The 18,205-nt window shown below is 40.3% G+C and overlaps 1 protein-coding gene across 3 annotated transcripts in view; it reads left to right on the forward strand.

Moving 5' to 3' along the window:
- The window catches only part of LOC134213601 (protein Shroom), a 929,824-nt gene that overhangs the window by 557,594 nt on the left and 354,025 nt on the right, over positions 1 to 18,205 (forward strand). The window lies entirely within an intron of this gene.

Raw genomic sequence — 18,205 nt, forward strand, 5'->3', positions numbered from 1 at the left:
TTTTGTGGGTTAACTCAATGTTTCATGGCATTGGAGACAATATCTAGAAACAAGTAAAAACAAACCGCGTTTAAAGCGACCCCAGTGAAGATAAAAAAGAAATGTCGTTTTCTTCTAATTTTGCATGCGTTGGAAATGTTAGTATCAAGGGTCCTTTTATAACTCACCGATAAGGAGTACGGCTATAAAACAAACATGGTCTAATGAGGCTGAGTCGGAATCTTGATTTGGTTTAGGAAATTTTCCCTGGATTGGACCATGATTTTGGTACTTTGTTCTTGAACTAAAATATTCCTCTCTTCTGTGCAAAACGAGCTTGAATGTCAAAGTATCACAAATTCACGGAATTAATATTCTAATAAACACATTCATTTTATATTTAATTATGGATTTTTCTTGGCGATGCGATCGACGTGAAGGGCTGTTTTTGTTTCTTAACCCTATCCTTCCCACGGTAGCTGTATAGCCCCATCAAATTTTACACCTTTCGAAGTTCATCGAATTCACTTGTCATAAATTGTCACTAAATAATAACTTGTCATAAATAAAAAATAAACAAATCATCGAATTCTCATATGTAAAATGTAACTATTGAAAAAATCAAAATTTACGATCCAAAACTTTCTTTTTCGTGTTCCACTAATTTCAACTATGCCAAATAACTTTTGTTCTAGTTTTTTTCATAGGTGATTTCTTCCTAATGAAAGGTAAGTAAGCTAGCACCTTACTTACTTACAATTCTCTTACTGTGAAAAAAGGAAGAAAGAAGTGAGAAGTACGTAAAGAAGTGAGGCGTCTCATTTATCCTACTCTGCGCTTATCACTCGTACTTAACTAGTCACTCATTTAATAGTTTTCACTTCTCATTGTAAGAATTAAGAAGTGAAACTTAGGCACTCTTTACTACTCTTTACTCTTTAGAGCTCCATTCTCACTTCCAAATTATTAATTTTCCAATTCTTACTGTGAGAAGTAAAAAGTGATAATTGTGTTAAGTAATAAGTTTCTTCTTTTTCTTCTTCTTCTTATTGGCATTACATCCCCACACTGGGACAGAGCCGCCTCGCAGCTTAGTGGACACAAAATTGAGAATTTTAAAAACCGATGTAGGGTATATGGCTCAAACCTTAGCCTATTATGCTGTGGTTGAGCACATTTATCGATTTAAATATTCATATATTGAAGAACTAACCGAAATGATGCCACCAAGCGGCTTTCTTACTTTTGGTTATAACGCTAAGTAGTCAAAAATAACAATAATTGTTCACAATCTATTATTTAATCCATAACAAATTTCGCGTTTGATCTCGGCTCTAGTGTTGGATGCTGTTTTAGCCCATGAAATGTTGGTGCATTATTCACTGCAAATCGTTTGTATAAGTCGTAAGGTAGGCAATTATAATGTGCTGCTTCAAGAGAAAATCGTCAGCCGTATTTTGGCAACGAGTGTTCTAATGTTGTTCAAACAAATTTTGATTAATTGTGTCACTATACTAATGAAAATAGTGAATTTAATATGAATGCTAAAATAGTGTGATTGTTATATGTTCATCTAATGTGCGAAAAAAGGTAAGTCCATTCCAAAAACTACTTTATTGGGCAAAAGAAAAATCTCTTGCACTGCCTGCCTACTTAAGTGGCCAAGTCAAAGCAATTTTTCACGCAGGTTTATTGCGTTTATCAGTTGAAGAAGAGCATGAATCTTGCGCAATATTAATTAAGTCGGCTTGATACACTTTTTCAAAGAAGGATTGATAAATATCTCTCTACAAAACGATGTATTATTGTTGGATTATTGATTAATATGCATGATGAGCCAGCGTTGCATCCAGGCCCAATATTACCTCCCGTTCCTCTAGTTAGTTTATTCGGCACAGTTTTCACTTCAAATGACTTCATTCCTTGTCGATGCTTTGAAGTACATATACACTAAAATTGGTGACATTTTAATTTCCCAAGAAACAGTTCGTGCCGAAATATTTGTCCTCCTCTTTAATATTTGTTGCACCTTCCCATCCTTCTGGTGGTTCCCCAAATTGATTTTCAAACCTGCTCTTCCTTTGACACTCTTAAGTACTTGTAATACTAATAAATAAAATATTTTCTAATAGTACAGACATACGTTCATCACTCTACGAAATATTTCACTCGTTGATGAGGTATTTCAAAAGTTATACGTTTTTCAAGGTGTTCAGATTTTGTTGCGAACAAGCCTTACCTAACTTCTCCTTTCTTAATTCTTGCTTTTCACTATGAGATGTGAAGAAGTTTAGGCTAAACTACTTGTTCGGTCAAATGACTTGTTCGACCAAATGACTTTTTTCGGACCAATGATTTCTTTGACCTGAGTCGCTGTAAATACCTGTCGGTCAGTATGTTTTTCGGCATAATAATCAGTTGGGCAAATCTTTGGTCCAATGATCTTCGTCCATGTGACTTCCAGGCAGAATCGCATTCGGTGAATTATTCTTCCCTCTAAGGATATTTAATTTTTCAAAATCTAATATGTTTTCAAAATTGTTAATCTGAATTAGACCTGAAAATCTGAATTGACCCTATGTAGATGTGTGATTGAGGGTAAGGAGAAGACGAAAATGCGGGAATTTTTCGAAGATATTTTCCGTGGTGAAAATACAGTGAATGTATGTCGTTTGACGCAAATGTCATTTTAATGGTAATGAATCATTAGAACTGTAATTCGATGAGTAAAGAGAGAGTACACCCGATTCTGTTTTTACACGGATTTTTTGCAAAGTTGCTCCATTTTGCATGATTCGTCGAGAAATCATAAAACTTTTTTTACACGGATTTTCAAATTTTGAACTGAAAACTTTTTTTACACGGAACGCATCCCCCGTGTAAAAAAAGAATCGGGTGTATTCGTATGCGAATGTTTTTTATATAAAGTAAATAAGTGGAAACTTCCAAGCGTTAGTGCGTAAGGTGTTATGTAAACAATTTTTTTTGTTGAAATTATAAACAAAAAACTAATGGAAATGCGTAAAAAAGTGAACAAGTGAAAACAATGTTGGACACCTTTATCTCTCTAATATTTTGCCCTAAGTTGAATTCAATGTCATTTCAAGGATTTGCACTCACAATTGATGAATCATTTTACCTCTGGATAAAAATTTAACATTCATATTATGTCTCTATTCAATTAACAGGGAGCAATCGCATCAAAACTTCAGACCGAAGCACAGCGGCGGAAAGCCGGACAAAACCTCAAATTTTTTTTCGTGATTTTCGTGAAGCCCATATTTTTATATTTAACATATATATTGAATGAGCTAGTTCCAAAATTTTTTGATTGTAGCTTGTAAATTAAATTTTTGGTGTCTTGTTGAAGTTCATTCCGTAAAGTGTCTCCCGAACAAATATGTATGGAAAAATGAAATTTGGCTAAACTTTTTTGGGAAAGATTCGAAAAGATCTGGTATTATGTATTAGAATCTATTTTTTTTGTCTATTTTCTGGTGGTTAGTGTGGTGAATTGCGCATAGCTGCGACAAAGCTGGTGCAATGTTAGAATGAGGACGCTGTCTTTGTTCTAGATCCTAGGGCCTGGGCTTGCTGAACCCCTTGGATAACATAAAGTACCTCGGATAACCATTTTAACCTCAAAATGAATTCAGCGTTTCAAAACTAATCTGTGGTGAAGTTTTGAACGCAATCTCAGGTTTTGTCCGGGATTTGTATGAGGGCCCGCCACTCTGCGAAGGACTTCTGAATCACTGAATCCGTGTTATGGAAGTTATCTTAGTTAGAAAGTCAGTCACTTTCGAAACAAAATATCAACTGAAATTTCCATCCCATTCCGATTTACCTATAAGAAAATAGTTCGAATTTTTTGACTTCACTGTAAAGATATTTAAACGTTCAATAATAAAATATTGGCGAGTTATGAAGAAACCCAAAAAGCAAAAGTGGTAATTGAAAGTTAGACTCCACATTTTATTAAATCCATTTACCTGTAAAAAAAATTTACTCACTCTGACACAAACATACTTCATTTCCTTATTTTTCGCTGTCGCTGCGCGAATTCGTTATCTGTCCAAGCTACAACAATGAATCGACTGCTTTGAGCGTGCTTACAGCGGCACACTAGGAGTTAACTTTCTGATATCAGTATGGCGAAAGGCATCTAAGGTTCGATTTCTCAAAATTAAGCATTTTAATCGAAAAAATATTTGGTGGGCGTAGTAGCGGATACCATCCCTCATAACCGGTACCAAATAGTTTTTTCATGAAAAGTTCCTAATTTTGAAAAAACCAGCGTTAGATGTCTTTCGCCATACAAATTTCTGGCGGTTAACTCTTGCTGGCTATTTTGTGCATATACTATAGCGCCTGGATGTGGCTGCGGCGGGTAGAAAATCAGCCACTGCCAATAATTCATTGTTCTTGTGTGTTGTTTTTCCCACCCAACTGGCAGGCCTGAAGTTTACTTCAACAGATACGAATATGGGATCACCCGCGTACTTAACAAGAATAGGCAGATGGGTCCTTTTTCCTCGTAATAAAGCCCGGGAACCAACTGTTTTCACTTCACCGATCGGTGTTTGCAGTTACTTTCGAGTGGAATTCACGAAATTGGCTTTCTTTTAGTTTTTATAATGCCAGCCGGTGAGATCGTAGTCGACTTAAAAAGTTCCGAAACGTCGAAAGATCAAAGTAGCCAAATGAGAAGGTCAAGCCGCATACGCCGACGACCAGCAAATTCCCGGAAAGTGGAACGAACTTTTAGAAGAGCCATTCACTCAACTATGCACTCATCATCTCCAGCGAACAATGACTCTACGCGAGCGAAGATCTAATTTTTATGGGGTCATTCCCGGGTTTTTAGCATTCTGCTTTAAAAGTTTCCAAGCCATTATTGTGAAGTAACGCACCGTGGAAGATGTGTGTGCCGGAATTTATTGTCTGCTTTGTAGATTAAGCTGGTACGTGCTCGTAAAACGGTTCAGGCGATGGTATCGGGTGTAAATTACTACAAGACTTGCGCTAGACTAGACATATGATTTTTTCTGATGAACTTCTTGTGGGTATCAAGTTTTGCTTTATGGATAAATCGACACATGCCAACGACGGACGTTATGATCTTTTTTTGGAAGTCAGCGAGGCGACGTACGCGCCCGGTCGTAATTTTAGAACAAACATCGTCGGTAATTGAATTTCCAATTTCTCGCCCCGGCTCGTAGGCGTCACTTGGTGTCGGATGGCGAATTTCAAGCTCGTAAAATAATATTTTGCGTTCCCTTTCTGCGCTGGATGGATGCATGTTGGGTTGAAAATTAAACCGATTGACGTAAATGAATCACGATTTTGCGCCAGATGTATGGGAAAATTGGCCGATAACTTCGAGTGCAGTTCTTGAAAATTTGAAACGTGAAATTTCTAATTTTTATGCGTTTCTGTTTTTATGTTCAACGAACTTCAATTAACATTATAAATTTCCACAAAAGCTTTAATAAATACGTTTCAGTTTGATCAGAGAAAATATACAAAACATCTCCTACGGAAGGACCGTCTCAAAAACATATGATCCTTAGGAAAATTATTTGTAAGCGTATTTGATGGATGGATTTTTCATGTCGTGGGTACGTTGTTGTCAACAATAAATCAATATTTAAGAATAGATTCAAATAAAGGAAGAAACGGGCATGAATATGAAATCACAACCTCATCAGTTCGAACATTTCAGTCCAATATCACTAGAATCGTACACGTTCCCGCGGATTAGATTTAAGTAAACACAAATTTAATAAGTGGTCAGCAAAGTCACGAGAAAGAAATAAAAAGAAACCGTTGTTCGCTCAAAAAATGGACCAATTAAATCCAAGTATTGACACGTTTGTCTTTGTCTGTGATCTATTACACGCGCCAGAGCGTGATCCAATCATTAGAGGCTCTCCCAACCCTGCTGGATGAAAGCCGTCGCTCGCTGACTAACCGACAGACTACCGCCACGCTGCTGCGACATGAATGATGGCTCACAAATCTAACGGTTAATCCATTTCGTTGCTGTTGGCTGGCTGCTGTCGTCGTTGTTGGTTTGTTTTTACTTTTTTCAATCACCGCCCCCTCCCCACTGCCTTCAAAGGTTTATCCAAACAAAGAACTTCGCCGAGCGTGTGCCCGCCCGTCTGTGTTAATCGCACCCGTTTTGCCGCGTTCTGTAATTGAGCTGCTGATCCACGTCGACCCATGTATCATAGGGGAAGAAGCTACAAAATGACGTACCAAATCTTCATAGTAATCACAACAATAATTTAATACATTTAAAGTTAAAAGTTGGGATCATATTTTTATGGGAATATCAATCCATATTGCATTAATTTTTAACCGAATTTACTTATACGAAACACCACCCTCCCCCATCTCTTGTATTCTGGCCTATGACTCAACTATGGTACAAAACGAATGTTAATGCGCACATAATGTCCGATTCAACTGTGTGCCGCCATAGTTCGTACCAGTAGCAGTTGCCGCCCCACTTCCGATCTTGATAACTAAGTGGCATGGAATGGATTGGGGCCATTTATTACAATAAGCATATCGTCAAAAAATAGGCTCCAGTTTTTGGAAGTCTCACAGCAGAACCGCTTAAACAAGGAGGTCCATTTTTCTGCTGGCTGTCCAGCTGAATGTCACTTAATTAGAACTAGGTACCGCAATTTTGTACTCACGTGTTATCGAGTGATGTCGACCGACAGACAAACAGTCGGTGTCATTGTTCTATTTGTTAGTCATACGGCACACGGTTTGTCGGAAAGTAGGTTTGGGTTTGGATAGTGAATACGTGAGTAAGTGCTAACACGAATCGCGGATAGGCGGGATGCATAAATTAGAACACTGGCTCACTGCCCGTATTTGGGGTTGATGCACGAATGCCGTCACGCGAAAGTAGACCACTCTCAATGTCACGGCTTTCAATTTACCCTCGCTCTATTGTACTTTTTTTTATTGCACTGGATACAGTGTTGTAGATTGTCATTTGACCTTTTTACTTCGACAAAATAAAATTTCCATAAAGAATTAGAAATTTTCCATTAAAAAAAAAATTGTAAATAAGGGGTATTAGCATCAAATAAATATAAAGTTTCCAAACATAATGCAAATTAAAAACAATTAAGATTTTGTCGTAGAACTAAAATTAATAGGCAAAAGCAATATTGATTATATTTTCCTTGAACAATAAACGATTTTAAAGAAGGGGTCGTCTACGGAAAAATACTCAGTTGTATTGCTTTTTTTATGTTTCTGTATGGAAATTTTCATATTTTTTTATTGCTCTTTATTGATTTTGTGGAAAGTTTTCATTTTATATGAAAAAAAAAACAATATTTTTTTGTAATTGTTTATTGCTAATTTTTGATTTTTGTAATTGTTTATTGTTAATATTGATTTATTTTGGATTTTTTTTTATTTCCAGTGGAACATTTTGATTTCTTTATGGAAAATTCTTCTACTAGTGCACTAGTGCAGAATTGCAATTGTTGCTTTAATTTATTTATTTATTTTTATTTTTAACAAAAAAATGGAAGAGGGAAAAACCTCTTGGAGTGAATTCTTTTAGAATTACTTCTCAAAGAGGAACAAAAGCTTTTCATCTTTCCAAAAAACGTTATAAAACTTAAAGGTAAGCATATGCAGTATTTCGAAAAAAAAATATTTCAGGCGGATCGAAACGAAATGTAACCATATATGAATCAGATAAGTATAACTTTGTCAAAAAGGCTGGCGTGGATTCCTAGAGCCCTTGTAAAGTCTTTTAGAGCGCTTCTTTCTTACTAAAGGACGATTTCTTCACCTCCACTTAGGCATCAAACCAGGTTTAAGCATATGGGAGAGCACCGCTAAGAGTTAAGAAGGCCCTAAGGAAAACAACATTTACGTAACGAAATAAAATTTTACGTTCTAAGAACAATATGAATCTTACTTGAAAGTAAGAATAAAACGTTCAGAGGATTGAAGATACTACAAACAACAGTCAATATTTGGCGAAGCATCGAAATATACATACAGCCCCCAAGATTTAAATTTTGTGATATTCTTTGACTATTTCCACAATATGAGGGCGGAACCGATCGTGTTGCTGCTAGTCACGCGCCTGCAGCTAGTCCAGGAAAACGCGAACAATACTATTTCCAATCCGAAAATTGCCTAGACCGGCACCGGGAATCGAACCCAGCCACCCTCCATCAGCATGGTCTTGCTTTGAAGCCGCGCGTCTTACCGCACGGCTAAGGAGGGTCCCAGAGAGATCACATCTATTTTTTTAAATATCGAACACTTTTCAAAACATGTAAAAATATGGCAAAGGGTCATTTGACAGAATGTCATTTGGTCGAATAACTTTTGTCCAAATAGTTAAAATTGATTTCCTTTTTAAGTAAAGGAAGGAGTAAGATGTTCGAAGTGTCACTATTCAAGTGAGAATTGAGAAGTGAGAAATGAAATCCTCGAAGTTAGTACTGCTCACTTTACTTTTTATCTTTCACTACTCACTTCGCAGTTCTTATTTCACACATTTTTCACTTCTAACCTCTAAAGGAAAGCAGGAAAGAAGGAGAAGGAATAAAGATTAAGCTAAATAATTCCGATTTTCGCGAGACGAGCCAGCCCAGGGCTGAAAGTCTCGCTAATAAAGACACAAAAAAATCCGATTTTCACCTCACTTTTCACATCTCACTATTTGGTCCTCTTACTTCCTAGTTCTCACTTGACTCTTCTCATTTCTTACTACTCACTTTGCACTTCTCATTTCTCACTTCTTACCATTCACTTCGCACTTCTCGCTCCTCATTTCTCCCTTTTCACTTTTCACTTCTCACTTCGCATTTCCCATTTCGAATTTTTCACTTCCTACTTCCACTTCTCACTTTTCTATTCTAATTTTTTACCTTTTACTTCTCACTTCTCAAATTTTTTACTTCTCACTTCTCAAACTTTTCACTTCTAACTTCTGTCTGACCTCTCAATTTTCACTTCTCAATTCTTTCTTCTCACTTCACACTTTTCATAATTTACTTTTCACTTTTTGTTTTTATTATCTCACTTTTCATTTCTCACATCTAATTTCACAATTCTCACTTCGAATTTGTCACTTCTCACTTCTTACTTTATACTTCTCACTTCTCAATTCTCACTCAATACTTCTCACTACTTATGTTTCACAATTTACTTTACTTTTATTTTCTTACTTTTCATTTCTCACTTCGCACTTCTCTAATGGCGTCTCAATAAGAAAACACAATTATCCTGTTAGCCAATTGGCATTTTCCGATTGTAAAAAAAACTGCGAATCAAGCTGACAATTCCGAGCAAGGCCGAGTACATGCAGCTAGTTTCATCAATAAATATAACATCTATAGCGAATCAATTTAGAAGAACCATTATGAAAAAAGTTCATAATTAAGGATGAGAATAAATTGCATAACAAACTGATATTAAGTTAGGAATTTTGAAACTATTCATTTTAGTGGAAAATAAATAAGGAAGAACAGAAAGGATAATGCTTAAGCATAGCATAGCATAGCATATGTGATTGTACAAATCGTGGGTGGCTATACAATGCTCAATTGAGCAATCTACTGTATATTGTCGCAAATAGGTACTTGGGATTAGTACCTTTTCCTATACAGTAGCAGTTGTATACCTGGCCACGTCCTTACAATCACGGAAGAAAGGGAAGGAATGTTATTTCAACATCTAATAGTGAAGATGCAGGGAACCCATACTACCTTCATAGATGTCTCGGGAAGGAAAATTTGTGTTTGGGTAAGGTGAATAATAGGGAGCTCTATTCAACAATATAGAGCGTTTGTCAATAACAGTATATGCTGAAAAAAATAATAAAATATATTCATCAATTTACTAACGAACCGTCCAAATGAGGACAAAGTAACCTGGATTTTACAAATGTTTCGCTGGATTTTACAAAATTTCGACAAATCGCGCGATCGTTCTACCGTCCGAAACAAGAGCCAACTCGCACTGAACTAATTAACTTTATTATTCGCCGCGCAATGCAAAACACAAAATTTCGGCAAATCGCGCTATCGTTCTACCGTCCGAAACAAGAGCCAACTACAACAGAAAGGATAATGCTTAAAAATAAAATTATATGAAGATAATAAATAATCTTTTCCATCAATTGGTAAAATTTGTAAAACGACAAATTTTATATAATTTATACCTGGTGAAGTGCTTTTAGTAAGGGATAATGCCAAATCCATTTCTTCTAAAGAAAATGGATTGCAAAGATCGAGAAAGAAATGCCTGCTTTTATTATTTTTAAATTTTATAAACTGGGAACGAAATCAGGATAAACTTTAGAAGCCAATTTTCCTATCCAATTATCAGAATATTCTAAAATAATCAGGGTGAGGGAAAAATCATGATTTTTCAAATTCTTTTTTTAGCTAATGCTCCGTGTTTCGTTTGCAAACCAGATTTTCGATTTTTTTAAGGACAGGACACCGTCTTCGACCAGAGACTGAACACTTAAAACCTAGAGACAACGGACAGGACACATAACACCCAGTGGACCAGTGGAGAATTTTTCGATCACGAAAAGCTTACTCCTTACTGGGGCGGGAATCGAACCTACACTAGGGATGCGTATAGACGATTGACGTCGCTAACCGCACGACCACGAAGCCCACAATTGCACCTTCCAGCGGTATGTTCAATAGCAGAATAAAGAGCGCATCGCCTTGCTTGAATCGTATCGGAAGTCTCTCCAGATATTCTGAAGCTCGATTTGAATCCATCCAGCGTCGCACGAACTGCCTAATTAGTTTTGCCGGAAAGCCATGTTGTAACACAGTTCGTTCCATTCCACTAAGTACGCTGCCTTCTTCTTTTTTTTAATTCTTCTTCTTATTGACATTGCATCCCCTACTGGGACATTTCCGTCTCGCAGTTTCAGTGTTTATTCCGCACTTCCACAGTTATTAAATGCGAGGTTTCTAAGCCAAGTTACCAATTTCGCATTTGTATATCATGAGGCTAAAACGATGCTACTTTTATGCCCAGACCGCACTTTTATCCTAGACCGGACCGGGAATCGAACCCAGCCACCTTCATTATGGACTTGCTTTGTAGCCTAAAAATTATCAAGGATTTGTTGAAAACATTTGGTCCGTTGTTGATCATCCTACTTGAAAACCATAACCATTTTGATATTCGCCGACAAAGGTAACAAACTGCTAAACAGAATTCGAGAGAGTACCTTGTAGGCGGTATTGAGTAGTATTATACCTTGATAGTTAGCACAATCGAGTCTGTGCCATTTCTTGTAGATAGGACAATTGCCCTCATCCGACAGTCGTTATGTTCAGCCGCATGGTTCTCTCACGCCTAGAACCAGTGATGCTGTACAGCCTTGCGCGAACCTTACATACCGCCCCGCTAGTTCTTCTTCTTCTTCTTCTTCTTCTTATTGGCATTACATCCCCACACTGGGACAGAGCCGCATCGCAGCTTAGTGTTCATTAAGCACTTCCACAGTTATTAACTGCGAGGTTACTAAGCCAAGTTACCATTTTTGCATTCGTATATCATGAGGCTAACACGATGATACTTTTATGCCCAAGGAAATCGAGACAATTTCCAATTCGAAAATTGCGTAGACCGGCACCGGGAATCGAACCCAGCCACCCTCAGCATGGTCTTGCTTTGTAGCCACGCGTCTTACCGCACGGCTAAGGAGCGCCCCGCTAGTTATCAGAGTTGATATCGGAAGGTCCTCATATCTATGACATCTGAGAAATGCCGAACGTCCACTAACACATGATCGATTAATGAATACGTATACTAAAAAGGTGATGCAGCAAAAGTAACTAACCTCAGGCCATTGTCATTGGTAATACCGTGGAGGCTCTCCCTTCCAATGACGTAGCGAAAAAAGACTTCCTTTCCGACCTGTGCGTTTGCATCACCGATGTTGAATTTTCCGTCGAGTTTTGGCCATTCTCATTTGGTCTTACCTAGACGCTTTATAGAACTCGTCCTTCACATCGTCAGGTTTATCGTAGGTTGGTACGTATGCAATGCATTGAGCAAGCTGTAGTTGATAAATTTGCCCTTAGTTCTTAACACGCAGAAGCGACCACTTACCGGTCTTCTTTTAATGATTCGACGCTGCTGCTTACCAAGTACTACGAAACCAACAAACTGCTAAACTCCGTCTTCTCGCCACCACTGACGTAGATGTGATACTTGAATGAGGTACCCGCTATTGGGTCCACTGCAACATCCATCTCTAATTTTTGCAGCTCTCGAACATAGAAGGCAACTCACGCAGGTTCCAATACGTTCCTAACGTCCCAAGTACCAAGTTTCCAGTCAGTTTCCGTTAATCATTGCCGTGTCCTTTGCCGAATGTTCAATCCTGTATTTTCAATCACATTTGTAGGGGTTGATTGTTCGTTTTTTCGGTATTGCGTCTTAATAGGGCTGCGATCTTTAGCTACGTGATGGCTGATGTGAAACCGCATTTATTGGTCAGCCGCCACTATGGATCGGTCGCTTGCTGTTTTGGGCAGCCCAGGTTTCATGTTCATGCAGGTTTGATTAAAGTCCCCCCACTCCAGGACTAGACTAGTGGGCTTTGAGTCGCTTTGGTAGGCCCTGCCTTCGGATTCTCAACAGGCTGACTCCATTTTCTCTGAGGGTATGGACGGCTTATCTAGCAAATAGTTTGGATTTTGTGAGGGTAAGTGGTGAAAACCGTCGTGGTAGCGATTCATCGTAGGCGGAGGGGTATTCGGTACTACCCGGTCGTGACGCTCTACGTCAAGAATTCAAGCTCTAATCAAGAATGAAGATCGTGGGGGAATGATGAGTTGACCTTCGGGGTAGCCCGGGTAGTCACGACGACCACGCATGCCTGAAAAACAGCTGTAACACATATCGCGGCATCATCGAGGCTGTAATTCAATAGCTCGAGAGTGTGCTTCAGTAGACGTAGTTGACGTAGTGATGTGTCTCAGAGTTATATTCGCCCACCGCACGCGGTATCATTGCGGGTATGATGTCCGTCGAGATTGTCATCCGAGAAGACAAGGAGTGCTTCGAATGTGCGTGTCCAGAGGAGCCTGTAAGACTACAGGGGGCGTTCGATAACTGGGCTTTGGCCCAGCAGTTATCCGTCGAAAAACAAAAACAAAGACTCAAACAACGAAAATAACAATGCAACGCAAATCCCCTCGTCAACGAATTGCTCGTCTTCTAATATTTTCTTTCAAAATAGTTAAATTTTATCATTCTTAATCGTCAAATTTTACTTCGAAGTAAATTAATGATATTTTTCTTCTTCTTTTTCAGGTATGTGTCCCTCTCATAAAATCGAACAGGCAGTTTTTGGTATGTTAGATTTAAACTCTAATGTGAACAACCAATGTTCTATCAAGTCGCGTGGCTACCCGAGTAGACGAAAATAGCTCAATAATATCAAATGTTGATAAGATAGCAAAATGAGATATGGACTTGATTGATATAAGAGATAAAAGATCAGACGACAATATCAAAAATTTGCACTAAAATATCATGAGCAGATCATGTTATGCTAATTGTAAGAAGTGATCAATATCATGTGCCATTAGTTTGTTCTCATCCATAGCATATCTTGATGTGCAAATGATATTTCGGTGCAAATTTTTGATATTGTTGCCTATTCTTTTATCTCTTATATCAATCAAATCCATATCATGTTTTGTTATTCTGTTTATGGCTTCTGCCCGGGTACCACCTAGTTTCAATTTACCTGTACTGTTGCCGCAAGCATAACTGTCCCTTGTTATAAGGTTTTCACATTAAAATAGGACAGTAATGCTTGCGTTGCGTTGGTAGTGCAGCTGCGGTTATTTCTTTCCTTTGTGAAATTTGAGATAACTATTAAGATACACACATTTCACAGTGATAAGTGGGAAATAAGTAGTGAGAAGTGAGACGGCCAAACGGCTCTTCCCCGTTTTCATTACAGTAGCCTAATTTCAATATTTGGGAAGAAGCAAACCAAAACAATTAATCTAACATTTAAGGTACCGATTAAACTCTGTATGCGTAATCCTATAATTGACTATGATTGAATTACGTTGATTTGATCACAATAAGCTGTGTTTCACATTCTACCAATAGAATTACACTCACACTATTTCACACTCCCGCCATCCTTTGTCCGATAACTCGCTCTCCCTATATCAGTATTACAGTTTTTCAATTCAAAAAGCTCTTGAATTCAACAGCAATGTCAAAAGTTCGGCCATACTCCTATTGATCATGATAGGTCGCTTTTTCAACTAGACAATTTATATCCCCTCCAATTAGATCATCAAGTAAAACTGTTTACCATGCCTATGGGTGACATTGAAGCCATAATCCACGAGTACCCTTTGATCGGATCGTTGCTCAAGTTCCACCGCGGGCGCCACTGCACCGAAAACATCCACTTAACTTCACCTCAACGACCCCGTGGAGGGTACTCCACATCACGCCAAACAACCCCCCGACTTCCACCGGCTAGAGAAGGTGCGACGCGTCTGTCGTGTGTGTGTGTGTGTGTGTGTCGGTTGCGTTCGCTGCCAGTCAGCCAAAACCGCGTACCCACTGACGAAAATAGCCCGAAAATAGTCAAGGTCGTCACCGTCTTCATGATCAAACGGTGCTCTCGGAGACCTCTCACCGCGACCGCGACCATCCGAGCACGCGGTGATGCTCCAATTGCTGTGCGCCTCCAGCTGTTCAAATGTTTGAAGTGCTCCAACTGCCTGCGGTGACCTACAAAATATCGACCCGCGAAGTTTGGTTTGGAATGCCTGCGCGGCGCACTTTCAGTCAGCGTCGTCGAACGACATGCGAAGACAATAGAGATGCGAACCCCGTTCGCTGGTGCGGGGATTAATCGTTTCACAAATCGCGACCAATTATAATTACACGCAGCCGCGATAATAATTGACATTCCTGGAGGTGGCTTCTCCGTTCGAAGTTTACTGACAGACCGACCCACTACTCGGCACAGATAGACAGACAGCACAAATCAAAGCACAATGAAATGCCGTGAACTTGTTCGAGTAATTATTGTGGGTAGGTCCCGCCCTCTGCTACCGAGCGAGACCACTGCCACGGCGTAACATGAAATGAATCGAAGCGCGATTTTCTAACGGAACGATGTGGCAGCAGCAGCAGCGCGACGGAATTCCTTCTCGCGAGGTGAACCGTGGGATATGCGACGCCATTCGCCTCCGGATAAACGCAGCACAGCTGGAAATTCATCCGATCCATTTTGCTCGCTTGGTGATTGTGCGACATTGAAGAAAAAAAAGTGTAACAGGAGATTTGTCACGCCGGGTTGAACTCTGTGCCTTTCTATTTACTGTTTATAATAGATATTACCCGTTGGTGACTAGAAAAGATAACCGTTCGCGAGGAGAATGTCAGCTGCTTGCTGTACTGCTGCACTGCATGACGTTTTGCGAGGAGGATGATGGAGATCAGTGCGGGCGGGCGCGGTGGGTTTGACGCCACCACAACCGGCGGCCACGACTGCGACAACAACTTGGCTTAGAATCTAATCTAGATGAGACCGATTTATTTGTCACGGTGTCGTTGATGGTTGGAATGTTTACTATGCGGGAGGACAATATTGTAATCCAGTGACGCTATCTGCAGTAGCCACCCGGATTTAGATAATCGTGTGTCCAAGACAGAGGCTGTTGCTGTAAATAAATGTTATATTATTACTTATCGTGTTGGGGGAATCAGATGACCATGAAATGGATTTTGAATACAAATTCGATTAGAGATTCGGTCTTGGGTGCCTTTGGCTTTTTGTTCTGCTTTTATGTTATAACCAGTTCCGATACAAAACGTCTGCGTTGGCGTTATTTTGAGCCTTGAGGTCAACAATGTTCCAGTTTGATATACAGGGTGGCAACAATAACAATGATATACATAATGTGTATGAATTATTTAAAAAACTTGAATCAGTACAGAATTCGCCTCAATTGTATACATAATAAAACGTATATTTAATTAATTGCCAATGTACTGCCATCTAAAGTATAGTAAGATGGGGTCATCGCTCCCACTGACAATCTGGAGTTCAGACGGAAGGGTATCTCATAAATTAGTTTTCTTGCTTTAATTCAATCTATTCTCATCCTCATTTGACCAAGGATGTTATCGATTATTTAGTAATTTGCGTTCGATCATTTACTAGTTATTCAATAATTCATTCTAATAGTTGAATTTCAAAATATGTTGTTTGGTGGACGTCTAGTGCGAAGGTTTTTCTACAACTCTGCCTAATGGTTCGTTGTTAGAACTCAACTAATGACATTCCAACTATCAGTTTGTTCTAACTATCAGTTTGTGCAGGCAAGTTGTCATCTTTTTAGCTGTTGGATGGCATCCTTAACAGGGAAGTTATCTAAGCTTCTGTAAGGTGTGGTGGCTTGATGGCTTCCATCGTCCGCTGAACTGACGTAGTCATCTCCTCCGCTGCTCAGACTCTCACTGCCTGTATTATCAGCGCCATCTAAGTGTTCCTCGCAGTGCTTCTTCAACCTTTCGCTCACCACACGTTCATCCATCAAGATGCTTCCATTATTATGGATGGGAATATATTCTTACGCAACGATCCCTGCACATCTCGGCTCGCGGCATGGAGCCTTTGCGGGATGCGTTGAGCTTTTCATAGAACTTGCGTGGTTCTTGAGAACGAACAGTTGTTCCATCTCCTCGCACTCCGCTTCCTCCAGACTCGAGGCTCGGAAGCCTCCTTTCAAGAGGTTCGGAAGCCTCCTTTCAAAAGGTTCGGAAGCTTCCTTTCAAGAGGCTCGGAAGCCTCCTTTCAAGAGGCTCGGAAGCCTCCTTTCAAGAGGCTCGGAAGCCTCCTTTCAAGAGGCTCGGAAGCCTCCTTTCAAGAGGCTCGGAAGCCTCCTTTCAAGAGGCTCGGAAGCCTCCTTTCAAGAGGCTCGAAGCCTCCTTCAAGAGGCCAAGAAGGCCTCCTTTCAAGAGGCTCAGGACCTCCTTTCAAGAGGCTCAGGAAGCCTCCTTTCAAGAGGCTCGGAAGCCTCCTTTCAAGAGAGGCTCAGGAAGCCTCCTTTCAAGAGGCTCAGAAGCCTCCCTTTCAAGAGGCCTCAGAGCCTCCTTTCAAGAGGCTCAGAAGCCTCCTTTCAAGAGGCCTGGAAGCCTCCTTTCAAGAGGCTCAGAAGCCTCCCTTTCAAGAAGGTGCAGAAGCCTCCTTTCAAGAGGCTCAGGAAGCCTCCTTTCAAGAGGCTCAGAAGCCTCCTTTCAAGAGGCTCAGAAGCCTCCTTTCAAGAGGCTCAAGCCTCCTTTCAAGAGGCTCAGAAGCCTCCTTTCAAGAGGCCTCAAGCCTCCTTTGAAGAGGCCTGAAAGCCTCCTTTCAAGAGGCCTCAAAGCCTCCTTTCAAGAGGCCTCAAGCCTCCTTTCAAGAGGCCTGAAGCCTCCTTTCAAGAGGTTCAAGCCTCCTTTCAAGAGGCTCAGAAGCCTCCTTCAAGAGGCTCAGAGCCTCCTTTCAAGAGGCTCAGAAGCCTTCTTTCAAGAGGCTCAGAAGCCTCCTTTCAAGAGGCTCAGAAGCCTCCTTCAAGAGGCTCAGGCCTCCTTTCAAGAGGCTCAGAAGCCTCCTTTCAAGAGGCTCAAGAAGCCTCCTTTCAAGAGGCTCGGAAGCCTCCTTTCCAGAGGCTCAGAAGCCTCCTTCCAAGAGGCCCAGAAGCCTCCTTTCAAGAGGCTCAGAAGCCTCCTTTCAAGAGGCTCAGAAGCCTCCTTTCAAGAGGCTCAGAAGCCTCCTTTCAAGAGGCTCAGAAGCCTCTTTTCAAGAGGCTCAGAAGCCTCCTTCCAAGAGGCTCCAGCCTCCTTTCAAGAGGCTCAGGCCTCCTTTCAAGAGGCTCAGAAGCCTCCTTTCAAGAGGCTCAGAAGCCTCCTTTCAAGAGGCTCAGAGCCTCCTTTCAAGAGGCTCAGAAGCCTCCTTTCAAGAGGCTCAGGCCTCCTTTCAAGAGGCCTCAGAAGCCTCCTTTCAAGAGGCTCAAGCCTCCTTTCAAGAGGCCTCAGAAGCCTCCTTTCAAGAGGCTCAAGCCTCCTTTGAAGAGGCTCAGAAGCCTCCTTTGAAGAGAGGCTCAGCCTCCTTTGAAGAGGCCTGAAAGCCTCCTTTCAAGAGGCTCAGAAGCCTCCTTTC

The sequence above is a fragment of the Armigeres subalbatus genome, chromosome 2 (genome assembly GCF_024139115.2).
Source record: "Armigeres subalbatus isolate Guangzhou_Male chromosome 2, GZ_Asu_2, whole genome shotgun sequence".
Taxonomy (NCBI): Eukaryota; Metazoa; Arthropoda; class Insecta; order Diptera; family Culicidae; genus Armigeres; species Armigeres subalbatus.